At 44.0% G+C, this 23,857-nt stretch overlaps 1 pseudogene; it reads left to right on the top strand.

The window, feature by feature from the left end:
• The window catches only part of LOC142074714 (oncostatin-M-specific receptor subunit beta-like), a 41,238-nt pseudogene extending 37,553 nt beyond the window's left edge, over positions 1-3,685 (top strand).
• Positions 3,686-23,857: the final 20,172 nt, after the last annotated feature.

Genomic DNA, 23,857 nt, shown 5'->3' with positions numbered 1-23,857 from the left:
TTGTGTCTCCTTAGAATGGCCAGGGTGACAGCATACTTTTTCCAAATATTCTACTAATTGTTCAGGATTCTGCACTTGTTCAGGGGTGAAGTTCCGGAACACTGGGGGTGCCCACCATCCTAGGCATTTTCCCATGCTATCCCACTCACCCTGCCACTCATAACGATCCAGCCTTGGGGCAGATCACTGGATGACATTCTTAAATTGCTTATTAACCTTGGACAAAACTGAAACAATATTCCCAAGGAATACCAATAGATGTATCTTAACTACCCAGGGATGTTCAAGGTACTGACAAGTTATTTTAACGAAGGAGTCGACATCATAGAGGAAGGTAGTGAGGGTGCCATTCTCTACTTCCTCCATAAAAATCTCTCAGAGTAAGAGGTGTAATTGCTAATGGTCTCCATGAGGTGGTACCCGAAATGCAGAAACGGCTTCATTACGAATCCCAAATACCAAATAACCCCCAATGCCAGCGTTTTAGTAACAAATCTCCCAGGCAAAACATCACTAATCCCTGCAGAGCACAGCAGACTACAAAACCCAACACCAATCTTTAACAGGTACAGCAAAAACAAGAGCATGGTGCAGATCAGATAAACTAATAGCGAGAACAGATGAATCAATATTGTGACCGGCAACTGTTAACAGAGATAAATTCCTTAATACGCTCTAGTTAATGTGTTGTTATCTCAATCCTTCGTGCCTCATGTTGGGCGCCAAAAAGGACTGTCGTGGTTTAACCCCAGCCAGCAGCTAAACCCCACGCAGCCGCTTGCTCACCCACCCCCTCCGGTAGTATGGGGGAGAGAATCGGGAGGGCACAAGTAGGAAAGCTCCTGGGTTGAGATAAAAACAGTTTAATAATTGAAATAAAACGAAGTAGAACAGTAATGATAACAATGAGAACAACAATAGCAGAATATACAATGCAAGCAATACACAATGCAACTGCTCACCGACCACTGACCGCGTGTTACGAATCGGGGGGCGAGCCCCCCCCCCCTCCTGGTTTTTATACTGAGCATGATGTCACATGGTATAGAATACCCCATTGGCCAGCTGGGTCAACCGCCCCGGCTATGCTCCCCCCCCCCCACAGCTTCCCCTGCACTTGGCAGGGCATGGGAGGCCGAAAAGAGAAACAAAAAGTCCCCGGTGCAAGCACCACCCAGCAACAACCAAAGCATCAATGGGCCATCAACGCTCCTCTCATACCAAACCCAAAACACAGCACACCCCCCCAAGCTACTGGGAAGAAAGTTAACTCTGTCCCAGCCAGAACCAGGACACCTTACTTAAAGGATGTCAGCAGATAAAGGAAAACTCAAGTCCATCGTTTCCAATTCTGCATGTGGTAGCTGGGACATTCTGTATCAAACACAAGCTCCTTTGAGTCTGAAAGTCCTCAGGTTGTAATTCATGGTCCATGAAATTCTAGGATAATGGCCAAAGCTGTAAACATACCCCTCACTTGCATTGACATGTCTTATTCCTTACAATTGGTCTGATAATATGGGAGAGTTTGAGATCTGCTTCTCTCGCTGAATGCTGCTTACATTGCAGTAAAGGATCTCAGAAATCTTTTGCAAGAAATAGCATTGGCACTGTTTACCAGAGGGTAACTACTGGTAGGAGTCAATGTAAGAGTTGTGAATAAAATCTCTGGTGAAGAGGCTGGATTCTGGGGTGTAGAAATGTGACAAACGTTACTCACCATGCTACATCAGGAGCCTCCGCCAGGCCCTGGATTAGAGAATTTTACTGCATTTGCAATAAGTCTCTGACTCTTTCTTTTGTTCATGATGTTCTAAAATAGTTCCAAGTCAGCACAAGGTTTTTTTTGATCTTGTATAATATTTACTTACATTTACATTCTGAAATTAATTTTTACTAATTTATATCTGCTTCTCCTAGACTGGCAGAAAAATCTGACACTGTATTTCTTATTTGCTTTTACTACTCAGCTAAAATACCTTAAAATACATTTGCATATATCTTATGTTTTACAAGAGCTAACTCAGATTTTCCCTTAGCAGTTTATCCCACTGCACCTTTCCAGCTGTGGGAAGAATGCACAGATACAGAAATCACATTATATTGGAAACATCAAAACAAAGGAATTGAACTCTTTTGTCAGACTGAAGTGCTCCAACCCGATGGGAAAGTAGAACTGGTATGAAACCTGAATTTCATACACAAAAGCATAGCAAATATCTTTTTGACTTGAGATTAAAAAATAATTCCCCAGCAATATGAATACACTCTAAATTTTGTGAGCGTGTTGATGTGTCTGTTTTCTGGATTTGTTTGCTCCCAAGCTCTACACTGATCATGTAGTCCACATGGGCAGCCATTGCTGGCACTAATTCATATTCCCAACACTAGTTATACTGCTGGCTAAAGTATACGGTGTGACTGGTCTGCATATGTGGCTCTGTCCTCTGCTGGATGGGTTCTGAGATTTGTTGAAGTATATGAAAATACTTATGGGCCTTATAATTGCTGTTAGCTATTGCTAATCTTTATTTGTCATGTTTTTATGACTCTCATCATCTTACACACAAATGGTGGAGAGGTGTGTTGAAGGCTTTTTTGATATTAGTCCAGGAGTTTTCTGTGTACTGTTGACTGTACTTGACGGTAGTGTGTCTGATTTCTAGTGAGGGAACCCCAGAACAGTTTTTCTTCCCATCCTCTTCTACATCCTTGAAGATTATTTCAGTAGACTCCTTGTCTTGTTCCACCTCTTTCACAAACAGTGAGGTTGACTGACTCTTTGCATACGTACTGTGGTTTCTCGGTAGCCCTTTTCTTATGAGGGCAGCTTGCCTCTATCCCAGCCGAAACCAGGACACTCTAGCATATTAAAAGGCATTGTGAAGATCAGGAGCAAGCTGTGTTCTGTCTTAAGTATTGCCCAAGAGTTGTTTGATTTGCTGCAGTTGACCGTTGCAGGAGACCGTTTAGAGGAGATGCTTAAAAGCATGCTCACTTTTTGACTCTTGCCAGAACTCACCCTGCCTCTTAGGAGGGAGGGGGGAAAAGGTTGGGGAAAAAATGAAAAGAAAAGGCAGCTGTAGATGCTGTGCATATGTCTAGAATAGCATCCTACTTACATGAACTGAGTAAGAGATCCAGATTGGGTGAGGATAAGGTCTCAGTAAATTCCCTCCTTGATGTAAAAAGTAGTTATTTGACAGGTTGTGAGTGACTCCTACTCAAACAGTTACACAGAGCTGGCTTGCAGACCTCTTTTTGGATCTCCCAGTCTTTGGATCTTGTGCATATCTTTTTTTTTTCTTTCTTTCTTTTTTTTTTTTATTATTGTTCCATGATTATCCTTTCCAAGTCAAGCTTAACTGGCTGTCATAGGATCTAGAGGAAGAACTATTTTTTTCAGACAAAAGCCTCTTGCTCATGAAGCCAATATGAGCTCTGACTGTTCTGTTTTTCTGTCTTGCAGCACAACAGTTCAGACACACATCTCCATTATGCCAGCATCACCCTGGGTGGACTGCAGCCATACACTGAATACACAGCTAGAGTACACTGTGGGGCAGCTAAGCATTTCTGGAGGTGGAGTGAATGGAGCGAAGCCCAAACCATCAGAACAAAGGAAGCAAGTATGTCCAGCCTATTGAGAAGGGAAGCCTGAAGGATGTTTTTCACTTGCCATCTCTGTTTGCTATTTGCTGCTACTCTTCAGCTGTGTAGCTAAAGCATGCATAAAAGTAGAAGCACACTAAGCAAACTTTAATAAGGTGGCTTCTTAAACAACTCTCATCCTACATGCCAGTCTCTGCCATTTCATCCAGTGCAGGCCATGGGAAATCCAGATGACTGGGAGGATGGACAGACTGAGTTACAGTGTTCTGTGAAGGCTGGAGGAACTGTGCATAATCGGAGAATAAATGAAATCTTTTGATAGAGTAGGTGATTCTTCCAGTGTTACTGTTCAAGACACGACACTGTCTAAACACAACAGACCATACCGTATGATAGTGCACTTTGCTGCAGCCTGTGAACTGTATCCACCCACTCCTCCTGCCCCACACATCCCTCTGCTGTAGGTCACAGCAGTGATGCACTTGCTGGCCCTTTGGAGAATGTAGGGGGCTCTGCCAGGCACTGCCAGGTCTGGCTGGGAGGAAAGGATTGGCAAAAGGCCTTCAGCTTCTTCTCCTGGTTCCAAGGGCCTACAGCTGCTGCCTCTATGATGTGTGCAAGGGGGTTGCAAAAGTAGGAGCATGTCTTTACCCCTGGCACACATGGGGCTGCTGCCATTTTTGCTGCTGGTGTTCACTGAACACTAGCATGAGAGGGATGAGTCTGTACAACTTAACAGCCCATGCTACTGCCTTCCAGTTGCTAGTGTTTCAGACTAAAAACTGCACAGATCAAAACCCTGGCAAAGTCTTTAAAATAGAGGGACATGGTTCTTTCTTCAAATGTAGTCATATTGAACTTACTTAAAAAAGAAATCTCTAAATACTCTGATAATTTCCACATAAAATACAGTTTCCGTTGAACATTCTGTACATATGTTTTCCTTCAAATTCTGCTCATTTATATGAAAAATCCAAACTAAAAAAATTTATAAGACAATTTTAGAAGTGCTTGAAGTAATCACTCCCTTTCCTTTACTCTGGACTTCTTTCTTTGAATATTTTTTTTGTTTTATGATTCTCCTGTATATCGGTTCTGAGAAAATACTGAAAATAAGTGGCTGCATTCCTGACAAGCTAGCAGTGGACAGTAAGGCTGAAGCCCAGAAATTACATCCATGGAGCCAGCTGTCTTCAATGCCAACAGAAGAGAAGATTGATGGTCACAACTCTTCCTGGATTTACCCTAATAAAAATGGAGAGACTTTACACCCACATCTACACCTCAGACTCATACTTGGTTTGAAAATTTTGCTTATTCTTCTCATCTTGCAGTTGAATCTGACTCCATCAAATACCAGAGACACTAGAAACAAGCGCACCAGAACTGTCAGTAGTGCTGTACCAGCCACACTACTACTACTTCAATATTTTTGAACTCAGAGAAATAGCTGGCAGAAAGGCCAGTCTGAGATAGATATATTTCACGACCAGCTGTGCACTGCCTAGGGAGGAGGCTTTGATGTACTCTCTTCCATTGAGTCCATCCAGTGTTTGGATTACACAATATAAATAAGAATTACTGAAACCACAACAACTTCTCTTTTTGACGAAGGCTTTCACAAGTCCAACTGCCCTACTTCTGTTAACGCTGCAAAGCTGTTGCTTCAGGACTAGTTTAAAAATACTGACTTGTGCACTGGAACGATGTGCACTATGGTTTCATCACAAGTTACGGGCATTATGTAAGATTTACAGGCCAATGTTTTGTGGCCTATATTATGTAGAGGGTTAGATCACAGCAGTTCCTCATAGCCTGATGCAAAGAACTACTATATTTTGCAGAGGTTAAAAATTTATTCAGAAAGCAGAGGGGCAAGTTAAACAAGCAGGTAGGTTGTCGCGCTCAAGGAGTGTATTTCACTTGCAGTATTCTGTGTGCGCTTACTACGTGCTCTGGCCACCTCTAGCCAGTGTGTATTATACAGCTGTGCATGGAGCATACTCCTGGCTTCAGAGTATGCCTCAGAACAGTAACATCAGTGGGGGAGGGGTGGTTGGGTTGTATTTTCTCTCCCTCTCAAATGATGTAAGGAATCAACATGGAAGAGTCACCTGCATTCAATGATGTGGCACATTACTGAACGATTAGAAGGAACTTTGCCTTCTCTATGAGTGCTACCCTGTGCACCAAAATCCTATTATCTTCCTGCTTTCACTTCACCTGTCTTCTAACTACACTTGGTGGGTGAAAGAGCACAGAAAACAGATTTTTATAGTACAGGCTCCTGTTAGTGGGCTGCCACTCCCATTTCTGGTAACTGCGGCTTCTTACACTTCTGCCTTCTCTGCCTGGAAGAATGACCCTTTAAAATCCTAAACAAAATCCTCTTAACTAAACAAAGAAACGTGGGGAGTTAGTTCCTTTCCACTTGTTTTTCCAGCAAGACAGCTGTTTGCGGAGGTGTTATCATGGCACTCTCTCTCCTCTTGTGCACATGAACTTAACTTCTTTTGGCATTAACCCTTGCACTTATGTAGCAAGCCCCAAACAACCAGGTAAGCAGAAACAATAGTCAGATGCATAGGTATATTAATCCCATTTGTGAAGAACATCATATTCAGGCTGCATATCAGCTAGATCTTCCAACACTACATTTGCATGTATTAAAACAAACAAACAAACAAAACAAACTCCCTTCAGCTAATGATAAAAGGCATTGCTAACTATGATTTCAAAACTCAACATTCTTCTTGATACCATACTTTTTGTCTTGCAGTATTTGCAGAAACACAAATTGAGTACCATAGATTTTTATTATAACTCTCAGAATCCCTACAGTAGGCAGCAGTGAATTTGGTTTTCCATTTTGATTTTTAAAAATTGTATATTTGTAATGAAGCAGAACAGTTCAATTGTATCTGAAAGTCTCATCAGATTAATGTCCATATGTGCAAGGAACCCTTTGGTTTTGCCTAATTATGATGCTGTTCAATACAAGATGAAGAATTATACATGAAAGAACTGAGTGGAACATTTCACAAATATAAGACTTCAACTTAGAGCACAGAATAATCAGTTTTCAAAAGGGAAAAAATTAAGTGTTTTTTACAATTTGATCTTCAGCTGAGATAATTTGTTAAAATGCAGTTACTCTTCTTCCCTATGTTTAACTAGCTAATCACACTTCCTAAAAACTAAGCAGCTGCAGACAGAAACGAGTTTTGATACTGAACCACATCTAGATTTTATATTGTTGCTTATAGATATTATTGTAATGTTGATGAGCTGTGTTGCCACAGGAAAAAAACAACACAATTTTACATAGACTTTGGCTGAGACAAGCAAACAGAGGGAGAAGTCTTCAGGCAGACAAAGGTGAGGTACAAATGAAGATACAAACACACAGATGGCTAATTGTGGTTAGAGGTATCCAGTCAACACACAGTGTACTGTGTCCAAGTGTAGGTTGTGCACAGATTTACTTGAGAAGTTGAAAAAAAAAAATGCAGTATGGTCTTCTCTTTCAGCCTTCAGACAGTGGAGTAAGAAAACATGGTTGGTCACATTTAGCTGAAGTGCAGTCTGACAGAATAGAGAAGTAAGAGAACAGGCTGATGCTATTTGACGGAGACATCCCAGAGAAACTTTTCGTCCTTTTATGTTACTCTCCTTTGAGTTATAGTGAATTTGAAAGTTTGTTTTCTTTATGAGTGCTGAACACCACACTATCTTTACAACTTAGAAAAACATTTTCTTCTCCACAGTGTTTAATCATATCATATGTACTTGTGTAGTTTAAAAGCTTTACTGCTGGAGAAAATTCCAAGCGAGCTGTTTTGCCACTACCAAAATAAAACTTACTAGCTATACATTTCAAAAAAGGCCTGTTTATTTAAAAAGGTTTGAAAGATATCCTAAATCAAGAGTTACATGTTTAAGGAACTCTGATACAAAAGTCAGTCAAAAAAGTCAGACTATCCCACGAAACTTTTTAAATTTCAACATGCCGCAGTTCCTCATGCCAGAGGACAGATGTAACAAGGCACAATTTCCTACATCTGAGCTGCTGTCACTGGGGTTTGGCTGCAGTAATTTAGCCCAGGGAGTAAGTGGAAGGGTGTGTGTGGGTGGGGGTGATTGTAACCAGTAGTGCCTTCTTGATGGTGGGTGAGACAACTGTGTCCCCTCCCAACTTTTTGTGCACCTCCAACCTACTCGCTGGTGGGGTGGTGTGAGGAGCAGAAAAGACCTTGACACTGTGTAAGCGCTGCTCAGCAGTAACTAAAACATCAGTGTGTTATCATCAACACTGTTTTCAGCACAAATCCAAAACATAGCCCCATACAAGCTACTATGAAGAAATTTAACTCTATCCCAGCCAAAACCAGTACAACGTGAAATTAAGTTAGTATCTGTTTTCAGAGTATAGGGGCTTATTAGGAGTGACCACGCTTAGTCAGTGCACACCCTATCCTAAATTATTGAATAGTTACTTTGTTTAGTCAGTTTGTTTACCTGAACAGTAATGCTTTCTCCACAATAGGTAGAGCAGGAGTTTTGAAAGTTATTAAAACTGTATAAATCTATCTAGTTTATTCAAAACTGTTGAGTTGTAGTGAGAAATAGTTGATATACAGGGCCATGATCTTCTGACTCTCTAGAACTGAAAAAGTAAGGAAAAATGCTTTTATTTAAAATCGATTAATAAAACCTCTATCAAGTTTTATTTACTTTTTGTGGTAAGAACCCTCCTTAACACTGCAGTTTAATTTATATCTGTGAAAAGGACAGTCTTTAAAAAGCAGATTAAAAATCTGTGATAGTGCTGCTGCACGCAATCGTTACATATTGACTGAAGAGTCCATTCTGGATTATATATTTCTCCCCTTGTTTTGTCTTTGAGGTGGAAAATGTAGGGTTTTATGTTTGTTTGTTTTAAATCATGTTACCAAATAGACTGTCATATGCAAGAGTTTAACTGAGAAAAACACTCATGGAATCTGAAATCCTCTAATGATTTTCTAGTTTTACAATGTTTTTTCTCTTAAACCTCATTTTGATATTGCTCATCCAGCCACGCCTGTAACTACACCTTTAATTTGCCTAAAGTAAAATAGTTGTTACCGGGGAGGTGTTACTGGCCAGAAATTTTCTTGATGGACTTGATAGCATTAATCCTGCTTGCGTTATCTGAGTGTGTGTCTATATATAATACAAAAAGAACTGACAAATGAGTACCTGTAAGGAACTGAAACATTTGTCAGTGAGTCCTGGCATTTGTCTCAAGGATTGCTTATCTAAGAAGAGCCGCTGCAAAAAGTGGGAGAAACTGAACTATAAAACATTTGTCTGCTTACCTAAGAACTATAAAACATCTGCCTCAAAGATAAGAGCAGCTGCAAGGCCACGGAGGCCTCTGGTTTGCAGGGGATGCGCTCTGAGCAAGACTCCGTGTTGTCTAGGAATGTGGCAACGTACCGTTGTCATGGAAACTGCAGCCCCCGAACAGGAATAAAGGGGACTGACAAGACGACCCCCGTGTCGATCGACCACCGCCGACCCCAGAGAGATCGCCCACCACGGACCCCGGAGTGACCGCTCACTACCGAAGCACTAAAACACTTGGACTCAGAGACGTCGCGGATCCATGGTGGTGACTATTCTTGCAACTCTATCCCGAATGCTTGCTTGATTTCTATCTTTATTCTAATCTATCCTATTGCTACTAACTTTTACTTTTGATAATAAAAGTTGTTTAAGACATATGGCATTTGACCTCATTTGTGTCTTAATCTCACTCTTGGGATCACATCGAAACCTCCCCCGATATTGGATTGGGACAGTACCAGGCAGAAAAAATCCCCAACTGGCAGGCAGTCGAGCTGTGACTCTAACAAAAAATGTCCCTTCTGATTCCTAAAAAATAGTCTTTCAGAATATTTGATTATTTTAGTATGATGTCAGTTGCCTTTCAGTCTGTTTTCTAAAACTATGGAGGACATGGAAATGACTTTTTTTTTTCTTTTTTTTCTCATAAGGATTTGTCTATCTGACTGAATGTATTAAACCACTGAGATAGTACAAGACCAGACCTTAATATTAACAGTAGTCACGTAACTCTTCTCTGTACTTCAAGTTACCTGTGCAGTATAATTTCTTAGCTTTTCAAGTTCCTAGCTTGAAGAGCAAGTGGCTAAAACATGGTAAGATAATGTAGAAGGTGGTGGTATTATAAAAGAAAAAACCCAAAGCCTTGCAACTTTTAAAGTTTCCAGCACCTTATCAGCAGAGAGCATTTCTGCACCCTTTGTCTAGTCAGGTATCATAGACAGCTTGTGCCTTATGACTCTTGAAATTGGATGACTGATATTAAATTGTAAAGCAATGCCTTTTTCTACCTACTGGTCGAGAGATCTCAGTCACGTTGTGGCAGAAATCCTGACAATTGGATAGCAATTTTTTTTAAGTTAACTCTTGGTTAACTTAAAAAAAAAAACAAAAAAAACCACCCCAGTGAATTGCAATACGCTGTTTTTGGGAAATGGTATACAAACTAATATTTTTAAAGAATGTTTTCTTACAGTCTGTTGGTTAATCTTTGCCTTAACCATATATTTTGGATTTAACTTTGAATTTGCCATTTGCTTAGTAGGTCTCACTGAATTCCTGTGTAAGGTTATACCTTAGACAAATTATACCTTGATCTCCAAAACTGTCAGTGGTACTTGAACTAGGTAGTTTCAAAGACTCTCTCTCGGTTTCTACAACCAAAGACTGACTTGTAATGCTTGCTTATAATTTCTCAGAAGCACCAGGTGCTGGAGCATGCAGGCTGAAACCGGTAAAAGTGAGGGAAATCTTTCTTAGCTGACCTAGGCAATGAAATTGCTTTTCAGAGGGATTAAAAACACAAACAAGTATTATAAGTATAAGAATTAACTGAAAAAAAAAATTAATGCAAAGTTTTTGGATAAGAAGGGCATTTTCCTTTGTGTTGTGCATTACCTAACATGTGGGATCTATTCTTAATTGAACTCTGTTGCTAGTGGGGCTGTATCTGATTGTGAGCAGTATAAAAACTGATACGGCCTATGATTAAATCATTTGCTGGACTAATGCAGTGTTGTAAAGCAGTCGTAATTCTGAAACTAAGTGCCATATGTGCCTGGATAGGTTTGAGGTATCTTTGTTGGTCCTACTCAAGCAAAAGCTTCTGTTTCTTCTTACTGCTCAAGCCAACTGAAAGATTAGTATTGTTTTGAATATGTCATGCTGTGGTGGGTTGACCTTGGCTGGCCGCCAGGTGCCCACCAAAGCTGCTCTGTCACTCCCCTCCTCAGCTGGACAGGGGAGAGAAAATATAACGAAAGGCTTGTGGGTCAAAATAAGGACAGGGAAAGATCATTCACCAATTACCATCATGGGCAAAACAGACTCGACTTGGGGAAAATTAATTTAAATTAATTTTGTGGACAGTCCTCCACAAACTCCTCCAAAGTGAGTCCTTCCCACGGGCTACAGTTCTTCACGAACTGCTCCAGCATGGGTCCCCCACTGGAGTCACAAGTCCTGCCAGCAAACCTGCTCCAGCGTGGGCTCCTCTCTCCATGGGTCCACAGGTCCTGCCAGGAGCCTGCTCCAGCATAGGCTTCCCATGGGGTCACAGCCTCCTTCGGGTGCATCCACCTGCTCCGGTGTGGGGTCCTCCATGGGCTGCAGGTGGATATCTGCTCCACTGTTAACCTCCATGGGTTGCAAAGGGACAACCTGCCTCACCGTGGTCTTCACCACAGACTGCAGGGAAATTTCTGCTCCGGTGCCTGGAGCACCTCCTCCCCCTCCTTCTTCACTGACCTTGGTGTCTGCAGAGTTGTTTCTCTCACATATTCTCACTCCTCTCTTCTGGCTGCTGCTGGTTCCTGTGCAGTGGTGGGTTTTTTTCCCCCCTTCTTAAATATGTTATCACAGAGGTGCTACCACCATTGCTGATTGGCTCAGCCTTGGCCAGCGGCGGGTCCATCTTGGAGCCGGCTGGCATTGGCTCTAACAGACATGGGGGCAGCTTCTGGCATCTTCTCACAGAAGCCACCCCTGCAGCCCCCCTGCTACCAAACCCCTGCCATGCAAACCGAATATACATGCTGCAAACAGCAATGCAGAAAATATAAGCAACTGCAGGTATTATTCTTTCTTTTAATAAGTTGCTTAACAGGCAGGTCCTTTAAGTAATCAAGTTTTGATCTGTTATGTTCATAAGTTATATTTTTAACTATTTGATACAGTCTTTTTTTCTTACATGACCTATGTTAAATGAATGTAAGAAGATGAGAATTATGCATTCTATAAATTTATTGCTGTAGCTCTATCTGTGCTTGTCAGTCTTGTGCTGAAGTGCTTTTGCTATTCAGAACATGAGACTATTTTGAGCGGCGACTGCTAGTGATATTTAATTATATGGTAATTTTTAGTTTAGTGGTGTGGACAGGCTGCTATCTTTCAAGTTAGGGTACAATCACTCAATTCAGATTGCTCTGTCATTTGTTAAAAGTGGGATCACTTGGCTATTTAGGTGGAGTGGCAAACCTGGGAATAAATTATTTACTTGGAATAGGTTATTCTTACCTCTGACACTAGTGTGGTTTACGGCTTTGACAATTTTAGAAAAAGAATATGAGGAAAATTCTTTTAAGAAAAAAAAAGTACAAATGTAAACAGACAACCAACCCCAAACTTTGATACATTAAATTTTCCTTTATGACTGTATTATATTAATTCTTTGGCATATTTCCCTGGCTTTTCCTGTCATTGTTATGTTTAAATTTGCATATGTTTTTTTTTTTACTATCCTGATTGAGATGGTGATGTCATTTCTTCTAAGGCTTCCCCTTATCGGCTCAGGAGAACCTTGCTTTAAGAATTGTTTCCAGTATTTTGCTGTTACTGAATGCACTTTGAAATTTTAACACCATGACATTTTCATGTGCAATATTTTTCTCTACTATTTTTCTTTCCTGAATGGTAAGAATCAGAGAAGATTTTTTTCATATTTTAATATTACAACTTTCAGATTGCATATGTTGTGTTCAAAATTATCCCTTTATAATTGAGGGGAAGAAAAGCAACAAACCCAAACCATATCAGAAGTTATGGAATTTGAAAATGCTTGTTCTTAGTAAATTTGATCATACATTTAATTTTGTGATGGTAATTTCCAAAAAGATGGAAAGGAGAGAGGTGTTTAAGGATGCTGTCATTATACGAGCCGTATTCCTTGTTCGCAGAATTCAAGCATAAGAATTTTTTGCTAAAAGCTGGAAAGAACTACCTGCAGTTTAATGGACAAGTGCCTCTCCCTGTCCACCACACCTTATATTAATCAAGCATCTTTGCCTGCTACCTTCTAAAACCCAGACAACTTTCTGACCCTTGACAGGCCAGTGAACAAGTCTGCAAGACCCATAAATATTTCTGAGAAATACTGCTACTCAAGCCTGGGCCTCTTCATAAAAGTGCTACTTATTTTCTAGTATTTACTAGTGCTGTTATTTGTGAATCATAAATCATCCTGGGTCATTAAGCTTTTTGAAGAGGATTACCTGACACTGTTGGAGGCATTGCCAAAGTATTCCTGAAGTTTCACCCAGAAGCTGTTACTGCTTTGAAGGCATGTATGCATAATTTGGAGTTGGAGGTCAGGCTGTCCACTGAATGGAATTCAAGTTAGAGAAGAGCTTACCCTTAATATCTGAAAGAGGAACCTGAAAAAAATAAGCCATTTTCAGTGGACAGTGGAGATATTAAATTTGAAGTATGCTATATATTCATGAGTGCTGTTCTTTTGTTGTTTTTTTTTCCTTTGTAGCTTTTTGCCCATATATATCTGGGGTCAGGTACGCATCTGTCGTGGTTTAACCCCAGCCAGCAACTAAACACCATGCAGCCACTCCTCACTCACCCCCCTCCTCTGGTACGATGGGGGAGAGAATCGGGAGGGCACAAGTAGGAAAACTCAGAGGCTGAGATAAAAACAGTTTAATAATGGAAATAAAACAAAGTAGAACAGTAATAGTAACAATGATAACAACAACAGCAGCAGAATATACAAAGCACGCAATGCACAATACAACTGCTCACTGACCACCGACCGCATGTGACAAACGGGGGAGCGAGCCCCTCCCCCACATCTAGTTTTTATACTGAGCATGAAGTCACATGGGTCAAATGCCCCAGCTATGCTCCCCCCGGCCCAGCTTCCCCTGCACTTGGCAGAGCATGGGAGGCCAAAAAAAGTCCCCAGTGCAAGCACCAACCAGCAACAACCAAAGCATCAATGGGCCATCAACGCTCCTCTCATACCAAACCCAAAAACACAGCAGAGCCCCCCAGCTACTGAGAAGAAAGATAACTCTGTCCCAGACAGAACCAGGACAGTATCCACCCCTTATTCTATACCATCTATGTCATGTCTAGGTCTCACATTTTTCAATACATTCCAATTAATCACCACCACCTTTCTTGTCTGTTGATATGTACACACAGATCTCATTCCCTTAGTCTATGGGCCATCCCTCTAAAATGTCCATTGAGTTCATTCAGTCCAAGACTTTGGGCTCCATCTGTCATAACAGTCCTTCAGGGCAGGAGAGATGGTGTGTGGTGTTGGACTGTTGCATCCTGAAGCCAGTTCTGATTCCGGTATTGCTGCGCTCATCCGGTTCTATCATCGTTGCACTTTGCTCAGTTTCATCGGAGTTAGTTCATTCTTCATTAATCTGGGTGATTTTTACTGTTATACCATTGATAGCAACCATAGAAATAATGATATACAATATCATATAACAATTAACATCATACAATTCAGTTCATTGGCTATTTTCACCCAAAATCAAATCCCCTTGAGGTACAAATCGGACTTCCCCATCCTTTCGCATTACCCACCAAGTGCACCCAGGTCCTTGAGCAAAAGCAATCCCATGGATGGGTTTTCCCTTGCCAGAGGCAGGAGTAACCCACACTGTCTTCCCCAGCATATTTTTTATGTGCGCGACAGGGACGTTATGCCCCTCTAGAGTATGTAAGGCTTTTGATTGGGCAGGGCCACCTCGAGTGACAGATCCCCTGGTATTGACTAATCAGGTGGCTTTTGCTAAATGTGTATCCCAATGCTTGAATGTCCCACCACCCATTGCTCTCAGCGTAGTCTTTAGCAGCCCGTTGTATCGTTCGATTTTCCCAGAGGCTGGTGCATGATAGGGGATGTGATATACCCACTCAATGCCATGCTCTTTGGGCCAGGTGTCTATGAGGGTGTTTCGGAAATGAGTCCCGTTGTCTGGCTCAATTCTTTCTGGGGTGCCATGTCGCTATAGGACTTACTTTTCAAGGCCCAGGATGGTGTTTCTGGCGGTGGCATGGGGCACGGGATATGTATCCAGCCATCCGGTGGTTACTTCTACCACGGTGAGCACGTGTCCTGGTTTCGGCTGGGATAGAGTTAAATTTCTTCCTACTAGTGCTGTGTTTTGAATTTAGTATGAGAAGAATGTTGATAACACACTGATGTTTTCAGTTGTTGCTAAGTACCCTGGCTAGCAGGGCTAGTCAAGGACATTCAGCTTCCATGCTCTGGAAGAGGCTGGGAGGGAGCATAGCCGGGACAGCTGGCCCAGCTGGCCAACAGGGTATTCCATACCATGTGACATCATGCTCAGTATATGAATGGTAGGCGTGATCCAGGAAGTACCGATTGCTACTTGGTTATCGGTCAGTGCAGGTGGTGAGCAATTGCATTGTGCATCACTCATTTTGTATATTCTATCATTATCATTATTATTATTATTATTATTATTTTCCCTTTTCTGTTCTATTAAACTGTCTTTATCCCAACCCACAAGTTTTTCTGACTCTTACCCTTCCAATTCTCTCCCCGTCCCACTGTGGGTGGGGGGGAGTGAGCAAGTGCCTGTGTGGTGTTTGGCTGCCTGCCAGGTTAAACCACAACAGTCCTTTTTGGCGCCCAACGTGGCACTCGAAGGGTTGAGATAACGCTAGATCTGGCCAAAGAGTGTTAAGGCACAATTGGTTATAAGCATTCATTATATTGATTGGTCACAATGTTGATTTATTAGCTCTCAAAGTTGTGGGGCTGGCTCTCAATGTTGGATCATGTAATACCTTGCTTGCAGTATGTGTTCCCTTTTGTGCTGTTTATCATCAGTCGGAACTGGGCCAAGATTATCATTTTGCTGCTGTTTTATGAGGCGATAAAAACATTGGTCGTAAGTCTAATCTGGTATCTGTACTCGGCACTGCCATCATCTCTGTACCTCAGGAACCACCTCTTAGAAACTATTAGTAATTACACTTTTTTCTCATTGGAGAATGAATTTAAGGGGGAGACAGGACGGGACACCTTCACCCACTTGTTCATCTTCCCTTCCATATCTTCAGAAACTCCGTTTTCTTCTGTCCTCTCCATGAAGACGTCCACAATAATCCCTGAGAATATTGAATAACCTTGGGATGTTCAAACAAGCATGTTCATATTGCTATGTCTCCTGAATGTGGTTCAGGCCTTGTTTAGGGTTAAACAACTATTTAGGAATACTGTCCAGAGATCAACCCTGGCAACAGACACGGTGGCTACTCCAACCCCCACGACAGGCACTGCAGCTACCCAAACCCCAGGAACAGGTACTACAGCTGAACCAGAGGACCAACCCTTGCTGGTATCCGTCGCCCCTGTACAAAAGAAGAAATCTTTGAAGCAGAAGTCAGGTCATTTAGAAAGGGATGATGGAAAAGCAGGGCCATCACGAGGAGAGAAAGAGGAAGAGGAAGAACTCGTAAATGAGACAGAAACCACCCGATCCCTATCCCTGAGTGAGTTGTGAGATATGCGGAGAGGTTTCAGCTGTCGTCCAGGCGAGCATATTGTCACCTGGCTGCTCCGATGCTGGGATAATGGGGCCAGTAGCCTGGAATTAGAGGGGAAGGAAGCCAAGCAGCTGGGATCCCTTGCTAGGGAAGGGGGCATTGACAAAGCAATGGGAAAAGGGACACAGGTCCTCAGCCTCTGGAGGCGACTGCTGTCAGGCGTGAAGGAAAGGTATCCCTTCAAGGAAGATGTTATGTATCGCCTAGGCAAATGGACCACTATGGAGAGAGGTATCCAGTACCTGAGAGAATTAGGCGTGCTGGAGATGGTTTATAGTGACCTGGACAACAAGCAAACGCCCAAATATCCATATGAAGTCCAGTGCACCCGACCCATGTGGCAGAAGTTGGTACGGAGCTGTCCTGGTGTCGGCTGGGATAGGGTTAAATTTCTTCCTAGTGCTGTGTTTTGGATTTAGTATGAGGAGAATGTTGATAACACACTGATGTTTTCAGTTGTTGCTAAGTGCCCTCCTAGTCCAAGGACAGCTCCCATGCCTACTGACTGAGCTAGGTACACAAGATGGGAGGGAACATAATCAGGACAGCCAGCCCAGCTGGCTAATGGGGTATTCCATACCATGTGACGTCATGCTCAGTATATGAACGGTAGGCTTGATCCAGGAAGTACCGATCGCTACTTGGTTATCGGTCAGCGCGGGTGGTGAGCAATTGCATTGTGCATCACTCATTTTGTATATTTTATCATTATCATTATTATTTTCCCTTTTTCTGTTCTATTAAACTGTCTTTATCTCAACCCACGAGTTTTTCTCACTCTTACCCTTCCGATTCTCTCCCCATTCCACTGGTGGGGCGGGGGGAGAGAGTGAGCGGCTGCGTGGTATTTGGCTGCCTGCCAGATTAAACCACAACAGGAACACACCAGCGTCGTACGCCAGTTCATTGGCAGTACTGTCCTAGAAAGGGGAAGAAGCACCAACGGTAGATGACATGGTTAGCAGACTCCAGGAATACGAAGAAACTGTCTCCTCCTCCCTTGTCTCGGTTGTGGAGAAACTGTCCCAGCAGGTCCAGCAACTCAAAGAGGATATGTCCTATTCTCCACCTGTACGGACCAGTATCTCAGTCATTAGGAGTCAGCATTCTTCTCCTCAAGAGAGAGGATATCGAAAGTACACACCACGGGGCACCCTGTGGTTTTACCTGCGTGACCACGGAGAGGACATGAGGAAGTGGGGTGGAAAACCTACCTCGACCCTAGAGGCACGGGTACGTGAGTTGCAAGGAAAAACAACCACAAAAGGGGGTTCTCCCAGGAAAAATGCTGCTCCAGTTTTCAGGAAAAACCTGTCTCATGGTGGTCCAGTTACCAGTGAAAATTTCCCCAGACAGAGTAGAATGGCTGATCTTACTTTCGATTGTAATGAAGGAATTCTGGACTCCTGTCTGCAATAAGTGAGAAACGGACACTATGACCAGGACTAGAGGGGCCCTGCCTCCAGCCAGGTGGAGGAAAGGGACAACCGGGTTTACTGGACTGTGTGGATTCGATGGCCTGGCACATCAGAGCCACAGGAGTATAAGGCTCTAGTAGACACCGGTGCACAGTGTACCCTGATGCTACCAAGCTATGAAGGGGCAGAACCCATCTGTATTTCTGGAGTGACAGGGGGATCCCAAGAGTTAACTGTATTGGAGGCCAAAGTGAGCCTGACCGGGAATGAGTGGCAGAAGCACCCCATTGTGACTGGCCCAGAGGCTCCGTGCATCCTTGGCATAGACTACCTCAGGAGAGGGTGTTTCAAGGACCCAAAAGGGTACCGGTGGGCTTTTGGTAGAGCTACCATGGAGACGGAGGGAATTTAACAGCTGTCCATCTCACCCGGTCGCTCGCAGGACCCTTCTGTTGTGGGGTTGCTGAGGGTCAAAGAACAACAGGTGCCGGTCACCACCACAACGGTGCACCGGCGGCAATATCGCACCAACCGAGATTCCCTGATTCCTATCCATAAGCTGATTCGTCGACTGGAGAGCCAAGGAGTGATCAGCAAGACTCGCTCACCCTTCAACAGTCCCATATGGCCAGTGCGAAAGTCCAATGGAGAGTGGAGACTAACAGTAGACTATCGTGGCCTGAACGAAGTCACGCCGCCACTGAGTGCTGCCGTGCCGGACATGCTAGAACTTCAATATGAACTGGAGTCAAAGGCAGCCAAGTGGTACGCCACAATGGATATCGCTAATGCGTTCTTCTCCATCCCTTTGGCGGCAGAGTGCAGGCCACAGTTTGCTTTCACATGGAGGGGTGTCCAGTACACCTGGAACCGACTGCCCCAGGGGTGGAAACACAGCCCTACCATTTGCCTTGGACTGATCCACACTGCACTGGAACAGGGTGAGGCTCCAGAACATCTGCAATACATTGATGACATCATCGTATGGGGCAAAACAGCAGAAGTTGTTTTTGAGAAAGGGGAAAAAATAGTCCAAATCCTTCTGAAGGCCGGTTTTGCCATAAAACAAAGTAAGGTCAAGGGACCTGCACAGGAGATCCAGTTTTTAGGAGTAAAAACTCCACTCCATCCACCTCCGGTGCTTTCCCACAAGACGACAGGACTCATCAGGGAACAGGGCACATCATTGCTTCTCGTTTTCTGGTAGTTGATTATACAGTGGGGCCTCTTCAGCACGCGTCACCTCCTCCTCTGGGGATATTCCAAAATCTTTGCCTTCTGGCCAGTTCGTGATCACTTCAAAGATTCCTGGGCAACTGGGGTTTCCTATTTGGGCCCGTTGTGTGATCAGTGCGACCCACTTACTCCACGTAGCATCGGTTGCATGATGTGTAGAGGGGACCCTCCCTTTGAACATCCAGCCCAGCACCGGCAGTCGGGGTGCCAGGAGGAGCTGTGCTTCCGTACCAACCACTTCTGAAGCAGCTCGAATCCCTTCATAAGCTGCCAATATCTCCTTCTCAGTTGGAGTGTAGCGAGCCTCGGATCCTCTGTATCCCCGACTCCAGAACCCTAAGGGTCGACCTTGAGTCTCCCCTGGTGCTTTCTGCCAGAGGCTCCAGGTAGGGCCATTCTCCCCGGCTGCGGTGTAGAGCACATTCTTTACCTCTTGTCCTGCCCGGACTGGCCCAAGGGCTACTGCATGAACTATCTCCTGTTTAATTTGTTCAAAGGCTTGTTGTTGCTCAGGGCCCCATTTGAAGTCGTTCTTCTTCCTGGTCACATGATAGAGAGGGCTTAGGATCTGACTGTAATTTGGAATATGCATTCTCCAAAAACCCACAACGCCTAAGAAAGTTTGTGTTTCCCTTTTGCTAGTTGGTGGGGACATGGCTGTTATTTTGTTGATCACATCCATTGGGATCTGACGGCATCCATCTTGCCATTTTATTCCTAAAAACTGGGTCTCCTGTGCAGGTCCCTTGACCTTACTTTGCTTTATGGCAAAACCGGCCTTCAGAAGGATTTGGACTATTCTCTCCAGTCGACGAATCAGCTTATGGATGGGAATCAGGGAGTCTCGGTTGGTGCGATATTGCCGCTGGTGCACTGTTGTGGTGGCGATCGGCACCTGTTGTTCTTCAACCCTCAGCAACCCCACAACAGAAGGATCCTCCGAGAGACCAGGCAAGGTGGACAGCTGTTTAATTTCCTCCATCTCCAGGGCAGCTATACCAAAAGCCCACCAGTACCCTTTTGGGTCCTTGAAATACCCTCTCCTGAGGTAGTCTATGCCAAGGATGCACGGAGCCTCTGGGCTAGTCACAATGGGGTGCTTCTGCCACTCATTCCCAGTTAGGCTCACTTCGGCCTCCAATACGGTTAACTCTTGGGATCCCCCTGTCACTCCAGAAATACAGATGGGTTCTGCCCCTTTATAGCTTGATGGCATTAGGGTGCACTGTGCACCGGTGTCTACGAGAGCCTTATACTCCCGTGGCTCCGATGTGCCAGGCCATCGAATCCACACAGTCCAGTAAACCCGGTTGTCCCTTTCCTCCACCTGGCTGGAGGCAGGGCCCCACTAGTCCTGGTCATCGTATTCACTACCCACTTCTTGTAAGTATGAATCAGAGGTCCCTTTATTAAGATCGGAAGTGGAATCAGCCCGTCTACTCTGTCTGGGGAACTGCTCGCTGGAGACTGGAGCAGCAGTTTTCCTTAGAGAACCCCCTTTTGTGGTTGTTTTTCCTTGCAACTCACGTACTCACGCCTCTAGGGTCGAGGTAGATTTTCCATCCCACTTCCTCATGTCCTCTCCGTGGTCACGCAGGTAAAACCACAGGGTGCCCCGGGGTGTGTACCTTCTATATCTCCCCTCCTGAGCAGAGGGGCGCTTGCTCCTAATTGCTGAGATACTGGTCTGTACAGGTGGGGAGTAGGACATATCCTCTTTGAGTTGCTGGACCTCCTGAGACAGTTTCTCCACAGTAGAGATGCAGGCCCATAGGGAGGAAGAGAGACTTTCTTCATATTGCTGGAGGTGGCCAGGCATTTCTTCCACCGTTTGTTCCTCTCCGTCTTTCCAGGTCAGTATTGCCAATGAGTTTGCATGTGACGTTGATGCGCTCCGTACAAACTTCCGCCACATGGGTCGGGTGCATTTGACTTCATCTGGGTCTTTGGGTAACTGCTTGTTGTTCAGGTCATCATAAATCACTTCGAGCATGGCTAATTCCCTCAGGTACTGGATACCTCTCTCCATGGTGGTCCACTTGCCTGGGTGGCATATAACATCTTCCTTGAAGGGATACCTTTCCTTCACGCCTGACAGCAGTCGCCTCCAGAGGCTGAGGACTTGTGCCCCTTGTCCAATCGCTTTGTCAATGTCCCCTTCCCTAGAAAGGGATCCCAGCTGCTTGGCTTCCCTACCCTCTAATTCCAGGCTACTGGCCCCCTTATCCCAGCATCGGAGCAGCCAGGTGACAATGTGCTCGCCTGGAGGACGACTGAAGTCTTTTCGCATATCTCGCATCTAACCCAGAGATAGGGATCAGGTGGTTACCATCTCATTTATGGCTTCTGCCTCCTCCTCCTCCTGTTGTCGTGATGGCCCTGGTTCATCTTCATCCCTTACTAAACGAGCTGATTTTCTTGTGCATTTTCTTTTTTGTATAGGGGTGGCTGATACCGGCATGGGTTGGTTCTCTGTCCCAGGGAGCGGAGTAGCTGCCGTGCCTGCCATGGGGGGTGGGGTAGCCACAGAGCCTGTTGTTTTGTCATCAGATCCAGAGACCTTCTCTTCGCCTTGGGGGTTCTGAGTGGTGTTAAACAGGGCTCGGTAGGCTTGGGCCAGGCCCCAGCACATTGCAGTGATTTGTGTCTCCCTAGAATGGCCAGGGTGACAGCATACTTCTTCCAAATATTCTACTTATTTTTCAGGGTTCTGCACTTTTTCAGGGGTGAAGTTCCAAAACACTGGGGGTGCCCACCGTCCTAGGCTTTTTCCCATGCTATCCCACTCACCCTGCCACTCATAACTATCCAGCCTTGGGGCAGATCTCTGGATGACGTTCTTAAATTGCTTATTAACCTTGGACAAAACTGAAACAATATTCCCAAGGAATACCAACAGGTGTATCTTAACTACCCAGGGATGTTCAAGGTACTGACAAGTTATTTTAGCGAAGGAGAAAACATCATAGAGGAAGGTAGTGAGGGTGCCATTCTCTACTTCCTCCATAAAAAACCTCTTGGAGGCAGAGGTGTCATTGCTAATGGTCTCCATGAGGTGGTACCCGAAATACAGAAACGGCTTCATTACAAATCCCAAATACCAAATAACCCCCAATGCCAGCGTTTTAATAACAAATCTCCCAGGCAAAACATCACTAATCACTGCAGAGCACAGCAGACTACAAAATCCAACACCAATCTTTCACATGTACAGCAAAAACAAGAGCATGGTGCAGATCAGATAAACTAATATCGAGAACAAATGAATCAATATTGTGACCGGCAACTGTTAACAGAGATAAATTCCTTAATATGCTCTAGTTAATCTGTTGTTATCTCAACCCTTTGTGCTCCACATTGGGCGCCAAAAAGGACCGTCGTGGTTTAACCCCAGCCAGCAGCTAAACCCCACGCAGCCGTTCGCTCACCCCCCCACCTCTGGTAGGGTGGGGGAGAGAATCGGGAGGGCACAAGTAGGAAAGCCCCTGGGTTGAGATAAAAACAGTTTAATAATTGAAATAAAACAAAGTAGAACAGTAATAATAACAATGAGAACAACAATAATAACAGAATACACAAAGCAGGCAATACACAATGCAACTGCTCACCGACCGCCGACCACGTGTCACGAACCGGGGGGTGAGCCCCCCCCCCCCCTCCTGGTTTTTATACTGAGCATGATGTCACATGGTATAGAATACCCCATTGGCCAGCTGGGTCAACTGCCCCAGCTATGCTCCCCCCGGCCCAGCTTCCCCTGCACTTGGCAGAGCATGGGAGGCCGAAAAAAGTCCCCAGTGCAAGCACCACCCAGCAACAACCAAAGCATCAATGGGCCATCAATGCTTCTCTCATTGCAAACCCAAAACCACAGCACCTCCCCCCAGCTACTGGGAAGAAAGTTAACTCTGTCCCAGCCGGAACCAGGACAGTATCTCAACTTTGAAATTATTACCTTATAATATTTAAGAATTTGGAAACATTGGCAGACTGGACAGAAGAATTCAGCACATCTGTGCTCTCAAAGATTACATCACTTTCTCACCACTGTTTCTACTAATACTTATATTGAGTACACTACAGTGTTGCTCTCCTGTCCTGAGGGAGCAAAAGGAGCAGGATTAATCCTAGTTTTTCTTGGTTTTTCAGTAGTAATAGTGTTTCTTGATCTTTGCATGAAGCAGTGGGAACAGCATGGAAGGAAACCTGCCTAATTAATAGAAGTGAGAGAAAAGGAAAGCAGTAAGACAGAGAATACTTGAATTTGAGGAAAGATTTTTGCAAAATAGTATTTTTGAAGAGTTGCCAGTAGCAACAGTAGTAGGAAAGGAGGCATATTTGGTTTTGCTTTAGCGGTTGAAAATGCACAGAAGGAGGCAAAGGGAGATAAAGAAATGGTTAGTGATTTTCTCCTGTTTCTCAATCCAACTCTTAACTGCATTAGAAATTTAAAATATAGATTTGTTCTTGAGTATCCCCTTTCAGGATAAGATTAGGTCATCTCATTCTTACCCTCCTATTTGTTTACTATATCGTCCTTTCTCATTGAAATGAATAACGAATCGGAGAGAGTGCTGTGAGAGCAATAGCTTTCAGTGGCAGTAAGCCACTGAAACAGTTCAGCTGTTACATGGAACTTTATCCTGTGCTTT

This window comes from Calonectris borealis, chromosome W (assembly GCF_964195595.1).
Source record: "Calonectris borealis chromosome W, bCalBor7.hap1.2, whole genome shotgun sequence".
Classification (NCBI taxonomy): domain Eukaryota; kingdom Metazoa; phylum Chordata; class Aves; order Procellariiformes; family Procellariidae; genus Calonectris; species Calonectris borealis.
This window is presented reverse-complemented; position numbering and strand designations above follow the sequence as displayed.